The 27,552-nt window shown below is 40.4% G+C and overlaps 1 protein-coding gene across 3 annotated transcripts in view; it reads right to left on the bottom strand.

The window, feature by feature from the left end:
* TMCC3 (transmembrane and coiled-coil domain family 3) overlaps window positions 1-27,552 on the bottom strand; it is a 133,000-nt gene that overhangs the window by 56,091 nt on the left and 49,357 nt on the right. The window contains exon 1 of one of the 3 annotated variants that reach the window (XM_063154892.1): window positions 13,438-13,457. The exons of the other annotated variants lie outside the window; for them this stretch is intronic. The gene's annotated coding sequence lies outside the window, so the exon portion shown is untranslated. Of the gene's footprint in view, window positions 1-13,437; window positions 13,458-27,552 lie in introns of those variants that run through there. 3 annotated transcript variants of the gene reach the window in all.

Here is a 27,552-nt window from a genome sequence, read left to right as displayed (position 1 = left end):
ATTGAATAAGTGCAGAAAATCTTCCTAAGGTTTATATCCATGACGACAGTTTGTTCCGTGTAAGAAATTTCAGAAACATGTCTCTAGGTTTCTGTATGTATGTTATCTTCCTGATTTAAATTTAACAACAGTAATTAAAATGATTTTGATCATCTAGGATTTGATCAGCATATAGGGCTGCTGCTTTGAAAAGTGGTGATTTCTACCCCTGACACATCACAATTTAGTTAGATCTTTTAGATCATGCTGTCAGTACTGGTCAGCATCAGTCTCTGAAGCAGCTAAGGCAGAGCTTACTGCATAGGTGAGATACCTGCTGCAATGGATACTCAGGACTAATTTTATGGACTTCAAATTTCATGTAGATTTGCAAAGACACCAATGTATTAATGCAAGTATTGAATTACAGAATGGCTAAGAATGGATGGGACCACTGGAAGTCATCCAGTCCATCGTCCCTGTTCAAGCAGGGTCTGCTAGAGCACATGACTCATGATTGTATTGAAATGGCTTCTGAGTACCTCCAGTGAGGGAGACTCCACAGCCTATGTGGGCAGCCTGTTCCAGTGCCCACTCACATGGACAGTGAAGAAGTTCTTCCTCGTGTTCAGGTGGGATTTCCTGTGCATCAGGTTCTGCCCATTGCCTCTTGTCCTATTGTTTGGCACACTGAGAAGAGTGTGGCTCCATCCTCCTCAGACACTTACACACTGAAGAATCTGATGACCTTCTCAGATCATGTGGCACATGGTTAGAACATGGAAACTATTTTTGAGAATTTAGGAATGCACACATACAGGCAATTGACTTAAATTATGGCAAATGGCTCTTCCATAATGTTATTTCAAAGGCACACTGATATTTTACTAAATTATCCATCACTCAGGGCTATAGTACAAGCACCATTTGTTAAAACTTAACTTTTCCAGGATAATCTACTTGGTCTTTTCACATCATTTTTAATCTGTCTTTCCTCAAGAGAGATCTGGAGAGTATCAGGGTGAGGCACTAGCAAAACAACAGAGGAAAAAAAAACCACAGCAGAATTAACTTTCAGACATGGTCTCAGTACTAACACGATAACCAGGGAGTTTGAAAGGCCTACCTCCTGCTGCAGTCTTTTATTAACATTCAACCTCAATCTTTCTACACCCTTAGATTTTGTGATTTACTTGAAAGATTTGAAACATACATGGATTTTTCAAATAAAGCCTGAAGGATATTTTTATTATATATATAAATTCTTTGAAGCATTTGGGGTTTAGTATAACCTAAATAAATGCATCTAAGTGATACTGCTAAACATATCCACAATCATACCCTCCTCAGAGCAGAAACTCCTGAGCACTGTGCTGGCCTCCATAGCACCACCAGGTATATTGTCATGTGTTTTTGCACTGTCAGAACAGAAGGAATTTCACTCCCCAGACAATTTACCACTAATTTAATTTCTGACAACTTCTCTAAAAGATGGAAGACAGCAGACGGATGCCTGAGACAGCTGAACTTGAAATAAATTGCAAGAAAGATTGGTGTTGTTAACTGGACTCTTCAGCTGAAGGCTGATGCCTCAGCTGTGTACTGATGGAAATTGTTGTCAGCCCAGATTGGTTTTGGCCATGCCATGTCATTTAAATGTTATTCTTATAACAGAAATGGGGTTATTTTGTGGCAGCAGCCAGTTTTAGAGGGAACTTAAAAATGTGGGCATTGAGAAAGTTATAACTGAGGCTAAACATGGGAACAAAGCTAAGCAATCTGCTGTGTAGGTGATACTGCAAGACACAAAAGCTTGCCTGAAATAATCTACCCCAGCTGTTAGCATGCTGTAATGTAAAGATGCCATACTTTAAGTTTGCTCTGAGATGAAAAGACTCAATGTAAACAATCTGCTTATATTTGTGAAAATGTATTTCTCAATGTATATCAATCACTGGAAGCCTAAAAAATTAAAACCAGTGGATAGTACACATTTTGGCTACAGCGCTGGTAAAAAACCCCTGTGCTTTTTTATCCCAGGCAAGGGACACCAAAAAGTTTGACATGGCTTCATTTGCTCTGGAGTTACACATCTTATCTTTCTGCTAGCCAGAGCAGAAAATGAGGGGAGTGGGGTGGCAGATCTCACCTACCATGTACTCAGGGAATTGCCCTGCAGGTGCACATCCTGCTTTGTCCACTCATGGAGTGGATGAAAACTCTGCTGAGAGACATTGTTGCCTCCACTGATAAGATATGATAAAAATTTTAAGCAGTTTTTTTCTGTTTAGATCTGCTTGCAGACTTCTTTTCTAACACTAGCTACCTTGGATATAGGCCCAGCAAAACTTGCTTTTTTTTGCTTTATCTCAGGGGGAAAAAAGGTGCACCACAGGTATCTCCATCTTACTGCTGCTATGTTTTTCAAACATTTTCACATTACAGGACCCCAGGGACTGTCATAGAAAGCTACCTGGGCACATACAATTTGGTGATGCTTCTCCAGGTGCATTTTGACAAAATGGACATGAGGATGGTGACAGAAGAACCAGCTCAGCTTGGCATCTGAGACTCCCTTAGAAGCCTCTACACAAAAGCAGAGATGAATCCTACGTAAGCTCCTGACAGACAAAATAAGGGAGCATGTGGTACTTGGCATCTGCTTTTGTGCACGGGGGAACAAGAATGGAAAAAGGTATCTAAAACACTTTTCTGCTTCACAGGCAGCCTCCTGAAATAGCTGCTACCTTCACCTTCATCTACGCTTCCCAACAATGAAAATAAAATGCATAGCAACAGGAAAGGAAATCTTCAGTAACCTTTCCAATCCCAAGCAACAGGAGTATGCATGAAGGCTGTATTATGCCTTAAATTGTTTTTTTAACTTGAAATGTCTGTGTAGCCTGCAACAGGTCATTTACCTCACAAAAATCTCAAATCCCTTTAAAGCTAAAGATATTAATAAAACTGTGAACCAGAAAACCATTCTATTGGGTTTTGTTTACATTAGCTTCCACTGTTGCAAACATGTTTCTCCTCTGGAAACTATTTTTAACCCATGTCTTGTACAATCATCTGGAAGTATGGGGGGGAAGAAAGTGATAGGACATGGAAGAGCACAGAGGAGGCAGCAGCAGTATGGGGGGGACAAGAGAAGAGAGAAGGAAAACGCGGGCAGTGGTTCTGTGGTACACAATCATTGCTGTTTTGAACTCCCCGGGCTGCTGAGAGGAGCCCATGAGCCACGGCAGCAGCCCGTGGTGCACCAAGGGTGACTTTTGGCTGCCCGGCAGAGGGGACAGCTCTGGGGGTGGCAGTGGGGCTGCGCAGGGCGCACAGCGGCACTCGGGGCTGCACTCGGGACTGCGCAGGGCGCACAGCGGCACTCGGGGCTGCACTCGGGGCTGCACAGGGCGCACAGTGGCATCCAGAGGCTGCACTCGGAGGCTGAACAGGGCGCACAGCGGCACTCGGGGCTGCACTCGGGGGCTGCACTCGGGGCTGCACAGGGCGCACAGTGGCATCCAGGGCCTGCAGGCTCCAGCAGCCGGAGCTGGAGGATGCGCCACATGGGGAGGTACGAACTGAGTGGCCCTGTCACAGGCTGGTTAGCTCTGCCAGTGGACTGTGCCATCCTTCCCAACAGCTGTAACATAATCTCCTGATCCTTTCCTTACATGACCTGGGGCATGGCAGAAGACAGATGCCTGTCATGGAGAAAGCTTTGAGGCATCACCTCCTAGTGTGCCTGTCCTGGGACCTGTGCCCACCACAGCCCAGGAAGAACCATCTTGCTGAGAGCTGCAGGACAACGAGGAATGTGGCAGCACAGCAAACACACAAGTCTACAACTTGGTGAAAGATGTTTTGATGTCCCCTATGAACCCTCTGCTGTAAAACTGAGAAGGAGCAATGAGTTCTGAGAACATTACTGCTGGCCTGTAAACCATTTATCTGCATTGTGCAGTACACTTCAGATGGGTTGGGGGGCACCCAGGTTCCTCAGCAGTTGAGTAATCTGTATAATTCAGCCAAGATTTTAAACTGTCTCAAGACCTATTTAAGTCATCTTATTTAAAACTCCATAAACACAATAGCACAGATCTGAAGCATGCACATACACACAGAGACATCAGTCTCAACTTCTAAATAACCCAGCAATTCCTTGCCCAGCAATGACAAGGTGTTTTTAAGACTCTCCCTTTTTTATTACCTCAACAAGGTAATTAAGGACAGCTGAAGGCACAGCTCTATAACTGAGTTTGAACCCTGACAACAGAAACTGGTGTCTGATCTTTGGCTCACAGTAACACAGTCAACACAGTTAACCTCATTTCCACCCACCACTACTGTAATAAAATTCCTCTTATGTGTGTTGGATGCTCATTTTTCTTAACCTTTGCTGTGGTTCCTTCACAAGGCTGAACTCTAAGTCTGCCAAGAAAGAAGGCCTATGGTACAAGGTAGCTCAGATAATTTAGTATTAAAAATTAATAAAATACCTACAGTCTTAGTCTTAGCTAGATTTTTCCTTACACGACTACTGAATTCTACTACCATAAAAGTTTTCTTGAAGGCTTAGACTATTTGAGGCTGCAGAACAAAAATTACTTAAAAACCAGGGATGAAATATATGAAGGCCAACAACATGCTAACCTTATAGAACAAGTCTAGTCAGGTATAGTGAATCACAGTATGAGAAATCACAGATGTGCTTGAAATGGACTTTCTTTTACTATCACTATTATTGTTACTATCACTGAGTAACAATACCAACAGATGTGAAATTTTGGGGTTTGGCCTCTGGGATGACTAACACCAATAGACCAGAGCAGCAAAGTAGGTCACAGAGTCCCCACCTCACCTGCTGCTCCCACAGTCACAACTAGCTGACTCACTTTTGCTTTGATTTCACATGTTTGGCACTTGGAACTATTTCATTATTTCAAATAACTCTCTTACATTTTACACAGAGTTTATTTTTCCAACATTTTAGTCAGTGGATTCAGGTGCACAACAAATGGTCCCTGGATTCATCCTGATAAGCAGAAGACCCATAATTAAAATACCAGTTAAAATGGTAGCACAATTACAGGGACAATTTTCTCTGAGCAATGGGCATTCACAACCACATGTAATGATTAAATTTCTGCCAAAATGTTCTTTATTTTGAACTACTGCTAGTCAGCAAAGTAGTAAGAATGCATAAATTAGACCCCTCCCAGAAAATAATATTTTTGACAAAGAGTTAATCTAGTGGCAACTAGAATTTTGAGTGGCTTCCCCATTTTGTGGAATAAAAATGCCACCACAGAATAAAAATGCCACCACAGATAATAGACCATAAACAGAACTTAGGCTTTTCTCTTCAGTTAGCATTGCCTCATCTAAGGTAAACTACTTGTGTCAAAGAAAAACCTTATTTAATTTTCAGTGGGCCAATAACCCAAGAAACAATCAAGCAGAAGAAAAATTGTTATAAACTGCAAATTGAGAACTGCTTATTACTTTGTGCAGTTGTTTGCAATGTTTCTGTAGTCCCAGCTGGTCTTTATCCACAGCAGTGGGAAATCCAGTGTATCATAGTGCAATGACCAAATGAAGTAGCTACGTCTGACACTTTATCTGTGTTCCTACTCAAGAAGAAAACTGCAAAAGGCATTGTGCAATCCACTGAATGGCACGTAAACACCTGGGATGCTGCTCCAAATCCATTAGCCATGGACCCAGCTGCACCTCCAAGGATATTTTCCACCAATTCCGTGTTTCAGCAGCCCATACATAAGATGCCTAAGGTCTGTCCTGAGCACACCTGAAACCCACAGCACATGAGCCCACAAACAGCAACCCCAGCAGCCTCGTGCTGCTGCTCATACCCAGGGCACCCCTTCTCAAAGGGGCTGGGTGCAGCCTGCCCTCAAAGCTGCACAGCTACCATTACACTCTTCAGATATTGCTGCTACCCATCAACACCTTCAATGCATTTCAGAAAAGCAAGTGCAGGCTAGAACCTGGGCTTCATACGGCTGGTGTTTCTTATTTTGGGTACACACCACATTTTATCCCTCAAATTCATTGAAAAAAATCTGTAATTTGTGACTATTATTATAGCTTCTTGCACTGCACATTAACATCGAGCTAATGATACAAATGTCTCAGTGCTGTCATTAGAAATCCATGTCTGCACTCAGTGGTTCAAAATCAATCAATAAATAGTTACACAGACAAACAATGAAATTTTGAAAGCCATTCATGACTTTGCCTATTGTAGGTACTGCTGGTGGTATGGAGAATCTGGCACTCAGATTTGCAGTCAGACATTAGGGACTGCCCCAGTCCACGGCATCACTTAAGCAGTTTACTGAATCAGAATTGCAGAAGGCAAACTTGAAAATTAACTTGATGGTAACCTACTCATTAAAACGCCCAAAGAGCATATGGCTACAGCTTCAGTACTATTGCAACCTGCAGATATCCCTCTTATCCTTCATTACAGAAAAGTGAAAGGAAAAAAAGCTATGACACTTGCTGTCCTAGCATAATACTCTGATAAATTCAATCACTACCATGTAATTCATTGATGATTAACATAAATTCTCTGGGTTAAAGCTACAGCTGAACATCTACTCACTTTAATGCAGAAAAATGTTAATAAATTCAGTGGTAAAGAGGAAAAAAAATATAAATTCTGCTTAGTTAGGGAAAAATAAGAAAAAAAAAACCCTTGTCCTATATGATAAGGTAATTTTATCATAATTTCTGGCGGTGACTAGAAAGAATACTTGTTGCTCAGATTATCACCTATGAATGAGTCTATTGCAAATGTGTCCAAATGAAGTACTTAAGCCTATTTGAATTCCTATTTTAGTTATTTGCACTACAATTTTCAAATTTTCAGACAAAAAAAAAAAAAAAAAGAAGCTGTAAATGCTAACCATTTTGAGGAAAACCAAAGAAACCAAACAGTTAGCAAAATATTCAGAATAATCAAACAAATCGCTTTTGGCACATTTTAGTCCTACCAAGCACAGCACTGAATATCACTGAAAGCATTAGGACATCAGGGTGTATGAGCACAGTTGTGGCACACAAGATCTCAGAAAACTAAATAATATAATGGTTTCAATTACAACAATACTGAAAACAAGCATTTGATTTTAATAATGTTTCCCAGTTTTACAGAGGTGGATGGGTGCAAATACTGACAAAAAGATGAATGTTGCTGTCTGGAAAGGTGAATAATCAGCACAGCCACAGATTTATCTTCACCACTGCTGCCCCACACCATGTTAACAGTCTATATATTCACATTTCTGGCAGAGCTAAATCACTGCAACTAATAATTCAGCTATAGCTGAGGCTTGTACTTATTTCAGAATCAGAATGCCATAATATACCCACTCTGAAAACACAATTATTTAGCATATGCAAGAATACAAATGATGTTGATATATCTTGATCTTTCATTTTAATGGACCATTTCAATCCAAATGTGGATATTTCTTTTGGCATACCTTTGACCATGCTTATGTGAATAAAAAATTTGGAGTTAAAAATTAGGAGAAACAGACACCCCTTAAATACAACATACCAGATAAACCCAATTGGATTGGAAGCCCCATGCACTAAGGTACAAACTAGGCATAAATCACTGCTGGACATCTCCAAAATCCTATCTATTCAGGAGAAGCAGTTTTACACTATACAAAGAGAAATTACAGAAATTCCTTGCTAGAAGTACCCTTTTTTCAGTGTTCTATTTCTATGGTAAATGGCCAAGTTTGAACTTTTCCAGGCTCAGGTCCCTTCACTAGATTTCAAAAAGTTAGTGAAAAAACTATTTTATTTTCCTCATTTTCTCACACTTTTATTGGACAATATTTGTGCATGATTGATTTCTAGCCATGTCTCCTTGTTGTATGGGGTCTTTCCATGGCAAAACAAAGAACAGGTTATATTTCAACAGCTGAACTAGGGAGAAAGAAAAACAACAGGAAAAAATTATTTATGCAAGCATCATCCTTGAAGCAATTACCTGTGTTTCTGTATTTAACTATATTTAACCTAATGATATCTAATTAATCAGATATTTCTACTGAGTAGTCAGGAAATGTCTCAGAGCACAAAACATACAGCATTTTAACAGATACAAGCAGCATAAAAAGTACCATCTGAAATCCAAAGATGATCACAAACCCCTCACAGCTGGGACAGCACACGAGCTAAAGTGGGCCAGCAAACACCTCTTGACCATTACATCCCTAGAAAATAACATCTTCCTAATTCCTTCTTAGATTTAGAGATGGCAAGTTTAGATAAGATACTGGGAAGAAATTCTTTATGAGGGTGGTGAGACACTGGAACAGGCTGCCCAGAGAAGCTGTAGACTCTCCATCCCTGGAAGAGACCAGGCTGGACGAGGCTCTGAGAAACCTGATCTAAATACAAGATGTCCCTGCTCATGGCAGGAGGGCTGGGTGGAACCAGATGATTTTTAAGATCCCTTCCAACCCAAACCATTCTGCGATCGTTCTGAACTGGTATGAAGACACTGAGCAAGAAGCTGTGTGTTAAAAGAGTTTCAGCTTTTGTCCCCTGCACCACAAGAGAGGCAACAGGAGTGAGGGATGGGGAGAAGAGCTGGGAGCCAAGGGTTATGCTGACAGTGCCACCACCTGGAAGGTCTGAGACGATAACACAGGAAAGGCCCAGCACCCCAAAAACAAGCGAAAAAGGCCTTTTAATGTGCCCTCTTGGAGAACAAGCAAGAAGCTGCAGCTTGCATGCAAGGAGCTCCAAGGCTCTCCCCCATAGGATCTAACATATATTAATTATTTTGGCGTTGATATTATTGCACATAAGAGAAACAAGCAGGGTATCTTCAGATGTTGAATAGTGCAAGCTAATAAACCCACATTGTTCAAGCAATAATGCCTCCAGTGGTGCTTACAGGCTTATGCTAGTACAGTGACTCTTTTTCCTCATGTATGTGGGAGATTTTCTGGCATTTTATTCTAAGGGTAAAAATTATTTTGCAAAGAACTAATATTCTTAAACACTCTAGGGAAAGTCTGATTCCACTAAACTAAGCAAGAGTTTTGCCTCTGACTAAAATTGTACTTTCACTCATTTTCTCTGGTACTATAATAGGGATCTTTCTTAACTTTTATGCAGATAAGATCTGACCTGTGGCCTGTGTCAACACAAAAGGAACACAAAAGTGTTGAAAAATTTTGCTAAAAGTTTCACTTCCATGTTTGTCCAAAAATGTAAAGTGTTTAACCTTTAAAATCCTTTTGACTAAAAATGTGAAGTAGAAACAGTACATTCACTCGGAGAAAGCACTTTTTTTGACTGAATATTTTTTACAGATAGTGTTTGAGTTTTATCAAATTTTTAATGCAAGTACAGTGTTTTGGGTCCAACACTGCAAAGTCTGAGTGATTCAGGGGCTTCAGTTCTACCATCAAAATAACTTGAGTATTTTTAAGAATTTAGCCCTCAACAGCTTAAGAATAAAACTCTCTCAGATTATCTGTTTAATTCATTGGGAATTAAAGCTCTGACTCATTAGTAGATGAGCTTAAAAAAGCTTAAAATAATTTTCTCTTCTGACAATCTGCCCATTTAAATATCTGTCTCCCTCCTTACAGGACTGGGTCAGCTTCTAGGGAAGATGATGTTGTACATCTGTGGCATATTAATGTAAACTGGTATCAGTTCTGGTCTTTCCTAGCAATGATGTGGTCTTTCCAGCTATGATTTAAGCAGATCTGCAACTGCTCTATATGATTAGTCAAGCAATCCTAGCAGCAGGGGCAGAAATCTTCAAAGAACGCAGTAAAAAATCTTAGGGCCAGAATTGCTACAGCAGACTTAATATAAGCTGTCCCTATTTATGAGACAAAATTCTGAGCACTGAAAAGGAACCTGAGTTCAAATTTAATTAACAGACTGTCTTTACTGTTTTTTTAAAAGAAGAGCACCAAGAACAGGTGAAAAAAACTATCTTGTTGGCAAATGCAGACATGACCTGTACTTTTAATTCACTGCTGTTTGTTTTACAGCAGGTCATTATTCTCATTAATTGCTAAGCTGCTGGCAGACTCCTTGACATTTTGGATGAAAGATCAATCTGGATTTAATAAAGTGATCAAGCAGAAAGAGGTTATAATTCTTTAGGTTAAAAGTCTGCCAAATCAATGGCATTGTGCAGACTGACATCATGATAGGCAGTAGCTTATTGATACAGCAGTCTGTTTTTTAATCAGGGAGACATAATACAGCTACGGTCTGGCCTGACACAGAATTGCATCATGCATGCACAGCCAAGATTTACTGGAAATCCAACACAGTGTTTCTCCTGATTCCTCCTACTTAGAATTTCAAGGTGGGCAGGTAGGCAGGAAAGTGTGAGAGGATTTATGCAGGTGTGTTTTCATCTGTGAACAAAGAAATTCTGTTACTGGATTTAAGGGTACATCTGGCAGCACTATCCATGATACAAGGACATTTAGGTTCATGAGGTTCTAGCTTTTCAGTCACCATCATTCAGAACTACTAAGAAATTTGACTAGTATCAGATCTGAGCATACAGATAGGCTTTTCCAGAGGGACTCACTAGGAATAGCCTTTGACATTGAGCAGAGCAAAGGGCTCAGACACATCTCCAGCTCTGAAATGAGACAGCTGGTGTGTTTTAGACTAAGTGCAATTAACTTTTTCAAACAATGGTTTATTTTTTTTACAGGTAAGTTATCCTGGAGAAATATGAACAAATCTTGTTTACTCCAAAGCACCCATGCCATTGCAGAAACATCAGACAACATTCAGACAGAACTGAAAAATAAACCTGGCAGGAGGATGAAAGGAATAATGGCAACGTGTTCTGTGTCAGCTTTGTGTGGGGAAAGTTGGAGTAGGAATTTTTCTTACAGAGACAGGGTTTCAGCACAGCTCAATGAATGCTGAAACACTAAAGTATCTGCAAGGAGAAGGAAATAGGGAAGTGCCCCAAACTCCTTCTGACAGTATGTGCTTTCAGTGTGACCCCCCTCGAAAAGTGAAGTTTTGCTAAACCAAGTAATTGGATTCTGCCAGGCTGCAGAAGTATCATCAATCATGAATTGGTATAGGGAACTGAGTATTTCTAGAAAATTAAGAGGCAACACAGCAGATTGATAGATTCAAAAGCCTAATGACATTCACACCAAAGTATACTGAATATTATAAAATTTGGGAAATGAGAAGGATTTTGTAGAAATCTCTGCTAAAATTGTACCTTTGAAGATGCAGCAAGATACACATTAGAAATTAGCAAGGCATGAAATTGTCTCAAAAAGGAAATCACTTCTATGAAAGGCTGATAAACAGCACAGGAAAATTACAGATAATGATCAGCATTTTTGGGCTACTTTCCACAGACTGCTCTGTCACTTGTTCTAAGTAAATGAATAAGGAACTTATCTCCAGCCAGTGAAACCAAGAATAAGGAAAATCCTGCATTATCCTAGTTCACTGTGTCTTGGTATAAGCAGAGATGAAGCACAAGCTATTATGGGATAATCTGAACTGACAAGAAGGTGCTTTCTTTGAAGAAAGGCTCTCTGCATCTCTGTGATATCTGCAAAGGGTGATCCATTGCCTGAGCAGTCAGTCAATCAATCGAGTCCCTTTTCCAACAGTTGAGAAAGCTTCCTGCTGAGTATGGCACAGACTGGTTTTTAAACTTCCACCCCTGCTTACTGAGTAGGGCTCTCAGCCCTCAACTGCTTCATATGGGACAACTGCTCTGGTAAAGTGAGGATTACTACATTAACGGTGTGCAATGGTTTTCAGGATAAAGTCTGGGAACATCTGAGCTACTGAGACAGATGAGACTAAATTCCATTCACTGTCAAGAGTTAATAAGTGGGTCAGATGAGAGCATGTGGCAAGTTACACAGTCATAACTGGAAAACAAATCTCTATGAAGAAGTTAGAATAGAATAAAAGCTTGATTCGGAACGGTGGAATTCTTAGGGCTGAAAGTATTGTTAAATAACACTTATTAGCCATTAAAAAGTACACTACACCTGCAAACAGCTCTTCAATAGTTAGATACAGTGAGCATTTAATCTCAATATCCTTGTGTTATCTGCATTAGTCTCATTTTTAGCACTGAAAATGAGGTCTTTAGATGAGACACCCCAAATTACAGACACTTATTTGCAGATGGATTATCAATAGGCATGTGATGAGTCAATGACAAAATTCAGCTGCATGTCTTTGAGTCTGTGACTTGGGTTCTTATCTAGTAAAAACTCCCTCCCAGGCATGAAGAAAGGCAGCAATATGTAGGCAAAATAGACTGATAGATTTTAGCTGATCTGCAGAAGGCTGGAGTATACAAAGCAGTCCTTTGGAAACAGAGTATTTGCAAGGCTCCTCACTCAGATGTCAAAACTCTTACATACACAAAGGGATTTCCTTTACCTGAACTGCCACCAAAAAAAGGCAAATATAGATGGAGATCTGTGGGGAGCTGAAAGATTACCTCTATCAGTCCTATCTGACCCATCCCTCAGAAGCAGCCAAATGGCTGCTACAAGGGGTTCCCCAGCAGCTAAACTTGCTTTCAGCCTGTTCCCACTTGTTTCCTCAGGGATCTCAGGGCCCATAAACCCACCGTCCATCTCTGGCTACTTTTGTGCCACATGCTGGGGATTGCTGCTACAGGAGGAAAGTTTACCGCCAGAGCAGCCCAGTGTCACCTGGTAACAAGACTCTGACACAAACACAAAGCACCTCTCTGATATCACACTTAGACATTAATTATTCTAGTCATAACTGGAATCTGCATTGCTGAAATGACTGTTGTCACCAGCTTAGTAATTGCCTGAGTCTTTAAATTAGGCATGGATATGGAGACAACCAGCATCCTTCACCTGATTTTAGTACTCCAGGTTTTCCCAGTATCTTAATCTGATGAAATCCATAGATGAGTATTTGCCCTTCTAGCAAAATAACCAGCCTCAAGGAGCATTGGCTTGCACCCACTGTGAACAAATCAAATCCATGAGGAGAAACGCCTATTTTCCTATTTTTTTCAAGGGAAACAAAGAAACTGTTACACAAATGTCATTGGCTATACCTATTTTTGAGCAAAACTTAGAGAATAGAAAGAAAACGTTTCCAGACCCTTTAAAAACAATCCATGTCAGATAAAATATCAAAAATAAACAGTTACCTGTAACACATTTGGTATGGGATTCCTCATTTTACCTGAAGACACCTAATTTTTGGAGAAAAAGTAGCTTCATTCAGACTGATACATCTCCCATTATTTTGCCCAATTCTCCCTTTTTCCCTTTGACTTTCTTTAATCTTCATAGATTCAACTGTCTTCTCCAAGCATTCCTACTGGATCCAATATGAAGAACAGACAGTTCACCACAAAAATATCTTCCAGACACATACCTAATACAATACCTCCTGCAAATCTCAGCAGAGGCCCAGATCTTCCCAGTTTCTTGGTAATATTAAAGCCTTCATCACTCTACCCATCCAGTAGCTTAGAAAAAACCAAAACAACTAACATCAAAGCAGGCACATCTGACAGCACAGAAGCAGAAGACAATGATCAGCCTCTTCCTTTCAAGCCCTTTTTGCATGTCAAGTGCAGTTTGTGCCTCTTCTCTTTGACATCTTCCCCTCTAGGAAATCACTTCCACAAGCACCGTGCAGTAGCTGCTTGCTGGCAAGCTGAGTGTCGATGGAGAGTCACAGAACAGCACGTACCTTGTGAGAAGTGGGAGAGCTGATATGGTACGCAGCTGAAGTGTCATCGGGGGTGCAGAACCAAACTTTCTGAATAGTCAACACAACTGACTCAAAATGCTCATTTCTCAACTTCTCTTAACTCCAGAACACAGCTTGTGGGCTCCACATGCCTCATCGAGCCAAAGAGGACATCATAACCAAAATACCTCACCTGACAGATACCTGGTTGTTGGGGCTGTGTTTTTTAGCACGAGTCATTAAGTCTTAGCTTTGTTGATTGAAGAGAGTACATTTGAGCTCTGCACACAATGCTGTCAATTTCCACCGGTATGCATCTAAATTAAGGAAGTGAGACTGCAATGGCAATAAAGGAAATGGCTTTATCACACACATGCTCTTTAGGCAACTGCCTTCACATTTCCCCCAGGGTAGGAGCACCCTGCCCAGCATTAGACTACAGAAAAGAGACTCAGCAATGTGTCAGGCTGAGTAACTCTTAACATAAAACTGTCAGGATCCTCAAGAACTGGATCTAGACTGAAGTTCAGCATCAAAGCCTGTGGCAGAGTTCTTGCATATACTTATAATGCTAGAGTAGAGAGAGTGCATGAGTCTCTAATGTATGCCATTGCTCATCCTTAGTGTAATGACTTTCCAGCAGAATCCGGGCAGCCCCTGAAACGTGTGTCATTCAAATGATGCACAGCTCTTTCTTGGGATAAAATAATCAGGTTTTTAAAATCAGATAAGAATATTTGCAGCCTATTTAAATCATATTAGGAAATACCAATTTCAAGTGTGATGCAAACATGGAAATTAAAAAGACAACAACATTCTTCTTTATTTCTGTGGAATGCAGGAGTCGTTTCACTCTTGACATTTTCTCTAATAAATCAGTCTCCTATTTGGCCACTGCATAAGAATAATACAACGTTAACAACATACCTTTGGTTTTAATTCTTTATTGTAGACAGCTATGAAATCTTGAGTGGGTCAGAGTGTGCAACTACAAACAACTATTACTAATTTTAGGTTTTATTCTTGTGCCCCCATAAATCAGACTGCTGCCACACCAACAAGCAGGTGAGAACTCTGAATGCCACCAGGATCTCTGCCTTGTAAACACTGTTTTCCTAACATTTCTCCATGAAGAACAAGTAAATCTCTATGCTCACTACCAGAGAGGACATTCAGATACTACTTTCTTCTGTATTCTTGAAGGGCAGATAAACACTGCACTTCTGTTCAGACAAAAGGCCAGACCACGAGCTTTCCTACACCTAGAGTAAGAGTTCTCATGGCACCAGCTGTCTCCACAGTGCAGCTGCACATGGGCTAAGTAATCCATTTTTGGCAGGGGTTGAGAAGTAGGTGGCTTCCTCAACTCCCCATCCATGGACAGCTAGCTAATAGAGAGATGAGAGGAAGCCATGGCTGGGATCCCACCCAGCCTTTCCAAGGGGACCACGCTCACAGGGTGTGTCTCCTTAAGGACATTTACTTGTTTGTCACTTCTGGCTTGTGTTCTTGGGTCAGGAGGCCTCAATCACTTGAGAGACTTTGGCCCCTTGGTATCACTGGGAGAAGTGCAAGGCCTTTCTGCAGGCCTCCATGTAGAACCAAGGGAGGGCTCTACTGTCCCATCACAGCCCTAGCAAATAGCATGATTTTAGCCAAATTTCCTGACATTTAGTGTTTCTCAAAGCTCCCAGTCCTGCAATGATAAAACCAAGTGAGATTCTCAGCTTCTATACTCTTTAATAGTGCAAATTTGTGATTATAAGCTAAAAACTGTCATGAATGTGATGTGACACCTCATAAAACAGAGGGCAAGGAGAAAAAAGTCATTGTTTTTAATCCCTTTACTTAGGAAGGTCTGATTTGTGGCTGCTATGTACAAAAATTGGCAGAGAAGACGTAATACAGCTAAATGCAGCATTGAAAAGTTGTACATCCTGGCCCCAAACTTTGATGCAGCTAAAAATTAATTAATACTGTGGAGTGTCTTGGCAGAAACAATTCACTCAAATCATAAAGTTCAACTACAGCAGGAACTGGACTCTCCCTACAGCAGCCCAAAGATAGCACTGCCTCAGCACAGGCTGAACATGACCAATAGATGATGCTTTTCAAAAGCAAACCTACTTGATTGCTTACATATTTGCTGGCTCTGATTCTGGTAAAAAAAAATTAATAAAATCAGTGAAGCTGATGAAAACAAAGCAATTGACAAAGTCAAGCCCTAAGAGGCAATGAGTCCTAGACATTATTATTGCAACTGCTTGTCTAGTTCCACAGCACTCCCCTGCTCCTAGCCATTGGGTAGAAACAACTTGCACAAAAATCTGTTTGGGGAATTCATTAGTAACAGCTCAAGTTAATTGTGGCATGAAAACAGATCAATATTAAGCTTCTAATTAAAAGATGTCAAATCAAACTCGATCCTTAAAATATCTTTAGACCATATGAAGGTGTCTGAGGTGTGTATTAATGGCACATTGTTTTGGTTTTCTTGCTCTCTGGTCATTATACAAACTGCCTCATTTAAATGAAAATAGCTTTTAGCATCACCATAATAGACACTAGAAAACCTCTTTAGCAAAGATGGAAGCAGGCCCTTGCATATTTATGAAAAATAGCTATTTTAGACACTGTAAGCCGCAATTCTATTCTAAAATATTTCTAAAGGGATTAATCTACAAGATACACCTGTCTGAGAAATAACATCCATCTCTTCTACCAGTCAGGAGAGAGCAGGGGGGAAAGGGAAATACATAGTGTGCCCCACTTTATTTAACCTTTCAGTAAATGCTCCGCTCCTGAGTTTCTAACGAGTGTCCACTTCACAAATCTCCTGTTTTAACAGATAATACTCAACCTTTCTAATAAAACTGTAATTTTGACAGATGCACATGCTTTTCATATTTCCAGAGTAGTGTCTCCATAACAATGATGAGAAAAGGGTAAAATTAATCATTTTTTAATCAATTGATAATCTGGAAAGTTTTTATTGAATTTAATAAAGTCATGTGTGTGTAAAGCAATCAGGTTAAAGCATTTATGGCTGGAATTGTTCAATCTTCCAGATAAATTCAGAAGAAACTTCTATACCTTCCACAAAACCAGTGGGAGGACAGTAGTATCACTTCCCTTTATGACCAAATAGTTAAGTTGGTTAAGTTATTTAGTTATTTAGTTAGTTAGTTAGTGGATTAAAAGAAAACCCAGAAAATCCAAACTTGACATCAATGTAAAAAAACATGAAGGAGCTAAAGGGACACAGTGCTCCCCTGGGGACCAACAAGCGTGACAGATGTTTGCTGACAGAGATGTATGCATTCCTCCCTCCTCCCATCCCAGACTGGGGAAGGCCAAAGGCTGTTGAACCTTTAATGGCAAAGCTCTGCAGAGAAATGCTTTGGTCAGAAAGGTTTTTATGAGTGACAGCTCAGGGATTCTGGAGGGGTGGCTTGCACCTCTCCAATCAAGCACTGAGAAACCCTGAGCACAGCTGAACAAGTGCAGCAGGAGGTGACAGAAGCAGCTTTCAGAGGAAGCACTGGGGAGTCACCCAGAGTGTTGGGGATGTGAGCAAGGACACTGCCCTGGGTTCCTGCCTGGTACAATTCTGTTCATTTAGAATCATCTACAAAAATACCTGATTCCATTGCACTTTTTTTTCTCCTAGCTGGACTAGCTGAAGTGCACAGCCTCTACAGTGCAGCTAGGCTCATCTCTTGCAGAAATACCTTCCTGCACATGTTTCAACACATTGCTGGTATCTATTGACATCTGTGTAAAGAGAAACCTGATGCATTGAGAAAATGAAGCTTATGACCTCTATGTTCAGCTGTTGAATGGTCTGGATAAGATCAAGCAACTTAAAGCCTGCTAAATTTACTTGGATGATGTGAAATGCCAATAGTGGACTGTGAACTCCTGACTCACAGGTAGGGCAGCAAGGAGTGGCAAACATGAGCTGTTTGAAAATGTTCACCAGAGGTCAGTGGATTTCCCAGAGAATAACAGGCAGCAAAGGCATTTCCACTCAGCCTGAGACATTCTGTCATTTGATAGAATTATTCTCTGAGAATATAAAACTCAAAAAGAAGTTTCCATCCTGCCCAATTTGTTATTTGGTATCTTTGCTATGCTATGTTGATTCTATTTATTCTTAGGTTTCTTGCAGGGTGTTGTTCTGTCCTAAGGACATTTCCCCTTCCCTTCACAGATATTTCTTGGACATTCTATATCTGTCACAGTTCCCTGGGGATCTGCTGCCACCTGAAGCCTGCCCAGATGGTCAGGACCTAACCTGCAGAGTTAGGAAATGGCTTCGTACAGGGGAATGAGCAGGACACAAACGATTCTGTATGAGAAAAATTCTGTATGAGCTGTTGGCTGCTGTTGTTCCTGTTGTTCAGGAACAACAACAGCTCATAAACAGAAAATTTGAAAGTAATATTAAAAAGTGCATCCTCAGCATTGGAGGGGAGAGGGAAGGGAATGAGACAAAAAAGATAAAGAGGTTTATTTTCGTGGAGACAAGTTATGAAGTACACTCTATGCTGTAGATGTTACTACTCTTTTCACTAATGCCCTTAGCTGTGATCATAACTAGTTAGTGAACTACCAGTGTGATCCACATGGTGTGCCTTTAAGTAGTCTGCTTACTTCATTAAGTACAAGGAATAAATACAGAAAACAAACACAAAAAACAAACCAAAAAGAAACCAAAATCAAACCCAAAACAAAAACAAACCAAAACCAACTAAGAGCAAGTTGACCAAACTCCAGAAATATTTGCAGACAGCAATGGTATTTATTGATATGCTTGATGTGCCTCAGACAGTAATTCAATTCTTTTAAAACAGACCAACCAGCCTACTAAGTGAGTGTCCTGTCATCTCTTACTTGACTGGAAACCACATATAACCATAACAACACTGCCAGTGAAATAAATTCTTTGATTCTATCCTGGTAAGAACTCTGGAAAAACGAAATCAGGGAATAATTAAGCTTTTTAAAATATTTGCTCAGAAAAAGGGAGAACATTTTCACATAAAGAAGTTTCATGTACATAAGAATTAATAAATACTCAGAGTCCAAGTATTGTAAAAGGTAAGTTCTGTGTCATGGTTCTTCTTAGGCATGGGAAACTAAGGAAAGAATGCTAACTTTCCACTTCTGTACATAAAGTCCTGCTACTTGTTAACATGCCAATGTGCCCAGTTAAAACAAGCACACTAAAAGTCTCAAGTGTGATGAAGACTTTTTCTAATCTAGCAATCAGGCTATTGAAGCCAGAAGACAAAGCTGCGTGAGGGTGGTGAGCAGCCTCACTGATAAACACCACATCTGGATCCCATCACACACAATCTTGCTCTAGCCACTGCAAGCCAATGGTCCAGCAGATCCAGCCAGTTATTCTTTTGAACAATAAAAACAATGAGCTTAAGCACATTTGTGTTTTGCCTGTAGATTATGGTCTGACAGAGAATTCCTCTCTCACCCTGTGGATCCTAGTCCATTTAGGATTAACATCAGCATTTTAAAACCCGAACGAAGAGTCAAGATCCTTCAGTAAGAAAGCAAAACACAGTATAATATGACTGAAGTGAGATGCTCCATTTGACAGTGTTGTAGATTGCTTAGTCCTTAGTGGAACAACTAAGGAGCACCTCAGAATACAATTCATTGCAACCATCTCTAATGTGGAAGTAACAGCAAACGGTAGCAAGGGAACTCAAATGAAATAAATACATGAATGAGCAGATGCTGATTCTTTGCCATATTTCAGAGTTTAACTGAGGCCCCAGTGGCCCAGGAATGCAGCCACTGCTCTCATGTAAATGGGACAAGCATATTCAACATCTTTTTCCCAAGCCATTTTTTATCTGCACTGAGAATTAGCCAATACATTATTTTCTAGGGTTGACATGATACTGAAGAACTTGCTCAGTTGCATATTAGCCATAAGAAATAGGAAGAAGACATGCGTGACACATCTTTTAATGAAGAAATAAAAAAAGAAGTGACAACCCATTTAGGGAGAACTCAGATGCACATATATCACACAAGACCATGGGGAAGGGAAACAATTTCCCAGCTCCCTCCTCAGGATCTCTTCACAGATTAGCAGTCTGCTTGCAGGAGTCCTATCCATTTCCCAATAATCCCTCAGGAGAGACTGTATGAAAGGCAGATACACTCACTGGAAAGAACATATGGGCAATAGATCTCTATGCATCATTAGAAAAAGAGAATATGAATCAATGCAACTAGTGATACAACTTTATCACATCCTGGCAGCTAGACAGATGGGCTCCTAGTAAGGAAATTAGAAGCAGCTGGAGTTGTCTCCCTGCACAATATTAATCCCCAAATTGTATTTTGTCACAGAACAAAGACTGACTTGCCATACCCAGTACTCAATTCTGCAGCTTAGAGGACCAGAATTGAGTCACCAGCCCTTCATTTTCTAAAACACTCCAGCAGGCTCTTGCTTTCCTCATACACAGCACCTTCTCATGGCACCCAAGAATGCCTAAGAAAGCCAAGACCCCAAAATATAAGATCTGGCACAAAATTACTTCGAATGCTCAAAGCAGAGCCACAGCAGGAATGTGGCAGGAGAGGTGTCTGCCCTGTGCACTATCCCGAACAGGTGGAAGCAGGACAGGATGCACACGTGAAACCCATGAACTTCTCCTTGTCCTTCAGCCCTCCCAAGCACACACACAAGGAGATTAAATTGAACAAATATCACAGAATCATAGAGTTATTTATGTACACTGTATCACAGAATCATAGAGTTAATTTAGATTAGAAAAGACCTTTAATATCATAAAGTCCAACCATTGAACCAACACTGCACGTGCACCACTAAACCCTCTCCCAAAGTGCCACACCTACATGTCTTCTAAATACCTCCAACAATTTCCCTGAGCAGGTTGTTCCAGTGTTTGACAACCCTTTCATTGAAGACATTTTTTGTAATATCCAATCTAAACCTCCTCTGGTGCAACTTGAAGTTGTTTCCTCTGAACCTATTGCTACTTACTTTGAAGAGGTCAGTCACCACCTGGCTACACCCTTCTTTCAGGTGGTCTTAGGGAGCGATAAGGTGTCCCCTGAGCCTCCTTTTCTCCAGATTAAATCCCAGCTCCCACAGCCACTCCACATGATATTTGTGCTCCAGACTTCACCAGCTCCATTACCTTTCTCTGGACATGCTCAGCACCTCAATGTCCAGCAGTGAGGAGCCCAGAATGGGACACAGGATCTGAGGTATGGCCTCACCAGTGCCAGGTGCAAGGGGTGATCAGTGCCCCTGCCTGACCCTGGTCCTGCTGCCCACACTATTGTTGATACAAGCCAAATCAGCTGCAATTCAAGATGGGGATGAGGGAGCATGAGGTATGGCAATATCTGACAGCTGGGGTACATATATATTGTGTTCACACATATACGCATACCCTAGCTGGTGTACCCAGCTTCCAGAAATTTGGAAAGAAGATGGCAGATTCAGCACACATGGTAAGCAAGCTGTGCAGTAGGGGAAGTAAGAAGTTATATTAACTACTGAGACATCTCACTGAGGTTATATTAACTACTGAGACATCTCACTGAGGCCTAGAAATTTCACATTTATGCAATTTAGAAATGAAACACTAAAAAGAGATGATCTGCAGCAGTGTTTCCTAACAAGGTTAATAATAAGTTATTTATTTCCCCAAAGAGAAGAGATATTTCCAAAACTAACTCAAAAAAGCTCAATTTAGTTATTTGCCATGTTTTGTAGGAGGGTTTCTCTTCTGCTTTCCTATGGAAGGCAGAGAGCTCAGTAACCAGAGTGGAAAACAGACCTCATAAAGGTTTCTGTTCTGTGAGCTTCAGTTCCTTGTTGAAGAAAGGCAGTTTTTCATTCTGGGGAACAACCACATCAGCAATGCAGGCCTCTGATGAGTGACCACAGGACACTTTTAGCAGAGGTATAAGTGTCTCATTTACCCATGGAGGAGGCTCATGTCTACACCCAGAGAAATGAGACTGTAACTGGAGGTGCTCAGGAGGGTCCTGCCTGCATTTGCACCAGATCTCTTAGAATACATTTGGCTCTTATGAGTGAGCATCACAATGTTCAGCCATAAATACTGGCTAACTGCTATCTTCATAAATCTGCTCTAACTGTTCTAAAAAACAGCTTTTCACAGGAATGAATGAATTTTCATAATACTCCTGAGATTTAAGCAAAAATTAGTCAGCCAGTGTAGGTAAAACAATAACACATTTCATAGAAAAAGCCTCCTCATTTATTGTTGACACCTCTGAATGCTATCAAATATTAAAAATAATTAAAATTTATTGCAACATCATAACTGGTCAACACCATGGTCTCACTCCCAGAATTTTTTCAAAGTAAAACATTTCAAGCATTTCTCTTTCTATGAAAATTTCTCCCCAGACCTAGTTTATTTTAGGGTGAATTCCCATTTGTTTTCTGATCCTATTTCTATCTTACTTTGTGATGACTTGCTTAGTATGCATAGGCAGCAAATATCCATATTGTAGGTAATCTCCCGACTTCTATTTTTCTAGTTCTGTTCCCTCATCCTTTTCTTCCTTATGTAAGTATTTCTAAGATTCTAAAATCGCAGATGAAAACTGCCAAGGTTTCTAATTTAGATTTAATTACCTCTCATTCAACCTGCATCTATAAGTAGACTAGTCTGCTCTCTGGGTTTTAAAGTACTAAAAGTTTCTCCTTCAGAATCAAGGACTGTATCTTCAATGGCTACATGGTTTTTCTTCACAGGATTCAGTGAATCTTGTATACCTAGAGGTGTAAAAGAAAGCAAGTTCTCTTTCATGATAGTGCTGAGAAAGAAAGAGACAAAATAGCTTCATTTGTGAAAAAAACTTAATGGCATTCAAAGATCTTTGAAATATGAAGCTGTCACTTTAGAAAGGCTGCACAATCTGGGATTAATATTAACTGGGACTCAGTGATACTACTGCCACCAGGGGGCTTAAGTTTTACTATTCAAAGAGAAGATACAGGTTGAGAAAACTCATACATTAGCTGTAGAATTCAGACACAGCACATGTCCTAGTTTCTACACAAATTTTTATTATATCAGGCTTCCTGTTGTTGACCCTCCATAAGACATAAGCTTGGCTCCTTCTCAATGAGACTTTAAGAGTATTTAGTTCACTGACATAGATTTCATAGTTTCCATTATGGTGGATGTTACCTGCATGACTTGTTTGCATGCCTGTATCTGATTTTGCTGCAGATTAACTGCAGATCCACTCCCTGGCCGACAGGCAAGGCAAGAACTTAGCATTTCAAGCTTCCAGAAGGAGATATGGAGCAGAGCCCTTCAGCCTGGGACTGGACCTCAGTCTCCACCTAAAGATAAGTTTGTGTAAATATCAGCTAACTGGTATCTCCATAAGTCTGCACTAACTATTGTAAAAAACAGCAGTGATTTTATACTCAGCATCCTGTTGATTGATGATGAGAGAAATAAGCTGTGCAACAAAACCCTGAACAATGTCATATCTAAAAATAGCCAGCAGTTCAGATCAGTGGAGTAATAGCACTTAATACTGGTACTAATTACAGGCCAACAGATTGCAGACCAATTGCAGACCTTGGAGCTAAGAGCAGATTTCTGAAATGAGCCAGAACAAGATGTACTCAAAGACAAAACACTCTTGGATACTATCAAGAAGATAGCTGCATCACATCAGCCTCATACTGAGATGCAAGGAGAACCTCTTAAACAATTAATAAAGCTGCAGTACCTAATTACTTTTAATAGCCCTTGATATGAAAATCAGTGCCAAAGCACTTATAAATAAGACTATTCAGTAATTTTCAGGGGCCAACACTGGGCTCCACAATGCTAGACCTCTATTTACAGGATCAGGAAGGCTAACACAAAAGCACAGTTAATAGCTCATAATACAGTTTCACCTGCCACAACAGGGATCATCTTCCCAGAGCTGTTCATTGACTACCAACAGAGCTTCAGCAAGCACAGGTCAGAGTGCTCTGTAATTAGAGCAATGCTGCATCACCATGCACTGAATCATGGTGACATGACATGCACAGAGAGGAAAGGTTTAAAAGTGCCCTTTAGCACTCCCTGCACAGGAGAGGAGGGGAACAGAGCTGGGAGTACTATGGGCAGGCAGAGACCCTGCAAGGGAGGAGTGAGAATGAAAAAGGAGACTTGAATAGACCTTGAATGTCAATCAAAGATGGAAGAGAATGGCAAAGTGCATTTGCCAGGAAACTAGGGAAAGAGGGTGCTTCTGAAACACAAGAGAACAGTTAGTCCTCTCAAAGGAGGAGCAAGAGGAAAACCAAAGGGCAAGAAGGAAGCAAGAAATCACATCCTGAAACAAGGAAGCTTCTACAATGCTTGGCTGCACCCAGGAAGAAGCATATCTTGAATTATACTTTTTTTCTGGCTGTCCATACTCCTCCCTGCCATTCTCACTCTCAGGAGCAGCAAGACAAAATCTGTGTTGAAAAGCCACTTGCTTTTGTCTAGATGAGCAGGACCTGCCATGCATCCCAGAAAAAAAAAAAAAGTCCTGGACTTCTGCTTACTCTTGCACAGAACTCGGTCAGAGGATACCACCCAAAGCACTATTTTTGGTGGATGCTGAAGGATATGGAAAAAAGGAAAACAGTTAAAAAAAATTATTGCATTCACCTGAATGAAGAAAATGGCATTTGCCATTACTATCCATTGAATATTCCAGCTGTGTTTTTCTTATTTTATGTCACTTTCCAGCCCCTGTACCTTGCATTTTTTCTTATTTTATAATGTCACTTTCCAGCCCCTGTACCTTGCATTTCTGCAAGGGCGTTACTGTGGGATCATCAGAATCCCAAAGTTCTCAAGCTTTTCTAAAGTTATTGCAAATGCATTAGAAAATTGCAGGGTATGATTTTAGAGGAGGGAAATTGAGATACACAAATAACAGTGCCATATTATCCACCAATTTTGGTTTCATTTTGCACAGAACTTCATACTTTCATAACACTTAATACATTTAAAATGCATCTTTAATCAATATGTTTTCCAGTTGGATTACTCATTTCTTCTACACCAATTTTCTAAGGAGACAGAAAGTTCTCTGGAAAGCAGGAGTAGTCTGGCCTACTGAATTCCCTTCTTTTATATTGGGGAAGTCTTGGTGATTGTTAGCTTTGACCTAAGTTGTTCAAACATTTTTTTATGCTTAAGCTTTTCCCAGAATTAAGGCTCCCACCCATCCACATTTTGCATTCAAACCCAGCCTAGAGGTAACTGCATGCCCAAAGAAAAGGCATCTTTGCCCTCTCCCTTTCAGGCTAGGCACACAAGCACAGCCTGCCATGTCTCTCAGACAGCATCTCCAGCTGCCCCCATAGGAACAGAGATTCACCAGCACTACGTGGGTAATTTCGTAACACAAAGGCCAGCAAAGGACAAGGAGTGAATGGATATTTGTGTTTCTGAATTCATGTTTAGAGCAGAGGGGAGTCTGAAGGCAAATTTGGGAGCCAAATCCCTTCCCCAAGCCTGTCAGATAGGAAGCAAAGCAATCACAGTCACATGCCACATCCTTCTTTTCTTACAAGAACAAAAACTATTTATGTCACGTATTACACAAAGTTTTAATCTTTTTCCTCAAAAGAGACCAGGTCTTAGCTGCCCACCAGCCTACTGTCAAAGTCCAGCAGAGAGGACCAAACTATTTGCATTAATATTGCCCTCAAAATAGACTAACCCTCTTTCCACCCTGAAATTCTAGACAAACAATTCAGCTCAAGTCAGATATTCAGAATTATCTCCACTCTGACCTTTAAGGTGTTGTAAACTTATTATTATTATAAATCCTTCCAACACTATTCCAGCTCTCATAACTTCTGGCCCAGTATCCAGATCAGCATCATCAGATGAACATATCACCTGTCAGTGGAAAAATAACAATGCCAAACTTGAAAGGTTTTAGCTCTCCTACAGAAAATCTGAAATGGGATCTCAGTACGTCCAACAGCTCAAGAATCAATATAAGATGAATGAGGAAAGCCATTTTCTTTGGATCAGTATCAGTTTTCAAACAGTTGACATCAGCAATTCTGCTATTTGCCCCAAAATATCACTTGTACAGAATGTAACTACACCTGCACTCCAAAAAATTAGAAAGGAAATATAGTACAGTTTGAGCTAGTCATAAGATGAAAAAGTAGATAAATAATGAAGACATGCTAACCTTACCCTCCCTTCCTGTGCCCACTAAATTTTGAAACATGCCTACTGGCCGTTTCTGTACTACATTTAATAGGCCTTTTTCCATTACATGAATTTAAAATACTACATTTAAATTCTGCTTGTGGAAAATCTTCTCCCCTCATTGAGCACAATGGCACATATTAAAAACAAAATCAGAACTTGTTAGTGAAAGTCACGCTTCAATTAAAGCCTTTTTTTCTGTTACAAAGTAGAATGTTTGCATCTTGTAAGTGAAGCCAGAGCCATTTTCCTTTTGAGCACTGTCCTGCAAATATTCTTGAATCTGTGGGACTTTGTTTGCATTCATTTAGTATGGAAATTCTCATAAGCAGAAATTATTTATGTGGTCCTATCTACTGCTGAAACAGGAAAAAAATTAACATTGTGATGTTTTTCTTGTATGCCAAGACCAGTGTTAGAAGAGATTGTGGTGTTCCCTCAGCTGTGGTCAGGACTTGGGCTATAGCCTGCCCTCAAATCACATTCAAAATTGCCTGCAGCAATCATCTCTCAAGACATGAGGGGACTCATAGCTAGCAGAGTAAGAAATGTGATTTATGGAATACAAATACCACAAGGCACCATTTACTCTCATTTCATTCCACTTCACATCTCCTAGGTGAAAAACAATATTCTATGCTATCCAGGTTATTGTTGGAGCAGGTTACACTAATAGCAGAGACTAACCCACCAAATCAGTGTCTACATGATCCAACTAATAAATGTAAAGAGATACAAATCTAGGATCAGAATGGGAGAAAGACACTGAATGGAAAAAGATCATGTAGAAAAGTAATGCTCCTCCGTCAAAAAACAGGAAAAAAAATTTCCAATCTGTTCAAAATAATTTCTGGAACCTGAAATTAATACAGCACATTCCATATACAAGCCTAGCAATTCAGGCAGACTCACTGCCCCTCTTACTCACGAGGAAAACTCTTGAAAAGTGCATTGCTGAAGGGTTGACATGTCTTACAGCTCCACAAGAGGACATCGGTGTTAAGTGTAATTTTGCAAAGGAGAAGCAATTACTATACCCAGTAAAATTCAGAACTGTTCTACATTCCCTGAAAGAACATCTGTGGGAGGAAAACAAATCCTTGCCCATTCCCTGAAAGTGCTCAAGGCCTGACTGGATGAACCTCTGAGAAATGTGGTCTAGTAGAAACCACTCTGTGATTCTGTGGAACATAGAAAGACAGTGTAAAATTAGTATTTCCAAGTTCTGTAGAAACTGGGAGAGAAACAACCTGCCCCAGACATCGCCCATCACCAGAAATGTGTGTAAGGACCAGGAAGGGAATGTCCATTTTCAGACTATTATGGCTGTGTTTAAGTCTAAAACTAACTTCTCAGTGCTCTGGAGCATGTCCCTGGCACAAGCAGGGTGGTCTCAGGTGGCCAAGGCAGAAAGTACCAACACACTCAGAGCAGTTGTGTGCCTGCAAGGATTGTCAAGTCAAAGCCAAGCTTTACTGATCCCTGTTCCACCCTCCCCTTGCCTTGTGCC

The sequence above is a fragment of the Melospiza melodia genome, chromosome 4 (genome assembly GCF_035770615.1).
Source record: "Melospiza melodia melodia isolate bMelMel2 chromosome 4, bMelMel2.pri, whole genome shotgun sequence".
NCBI classification, from domain to species: domain Eukaryota; kingdom Metazoa; phylum Chordata; class Aves; order Passeriformes; family Passerellidae; genus Melospiza; species Melospiza melodia.
Note: the sequence above shows the minus strand (reverse complement) of the source record. Positions and strands in the feature narration are given on the sequence as shown.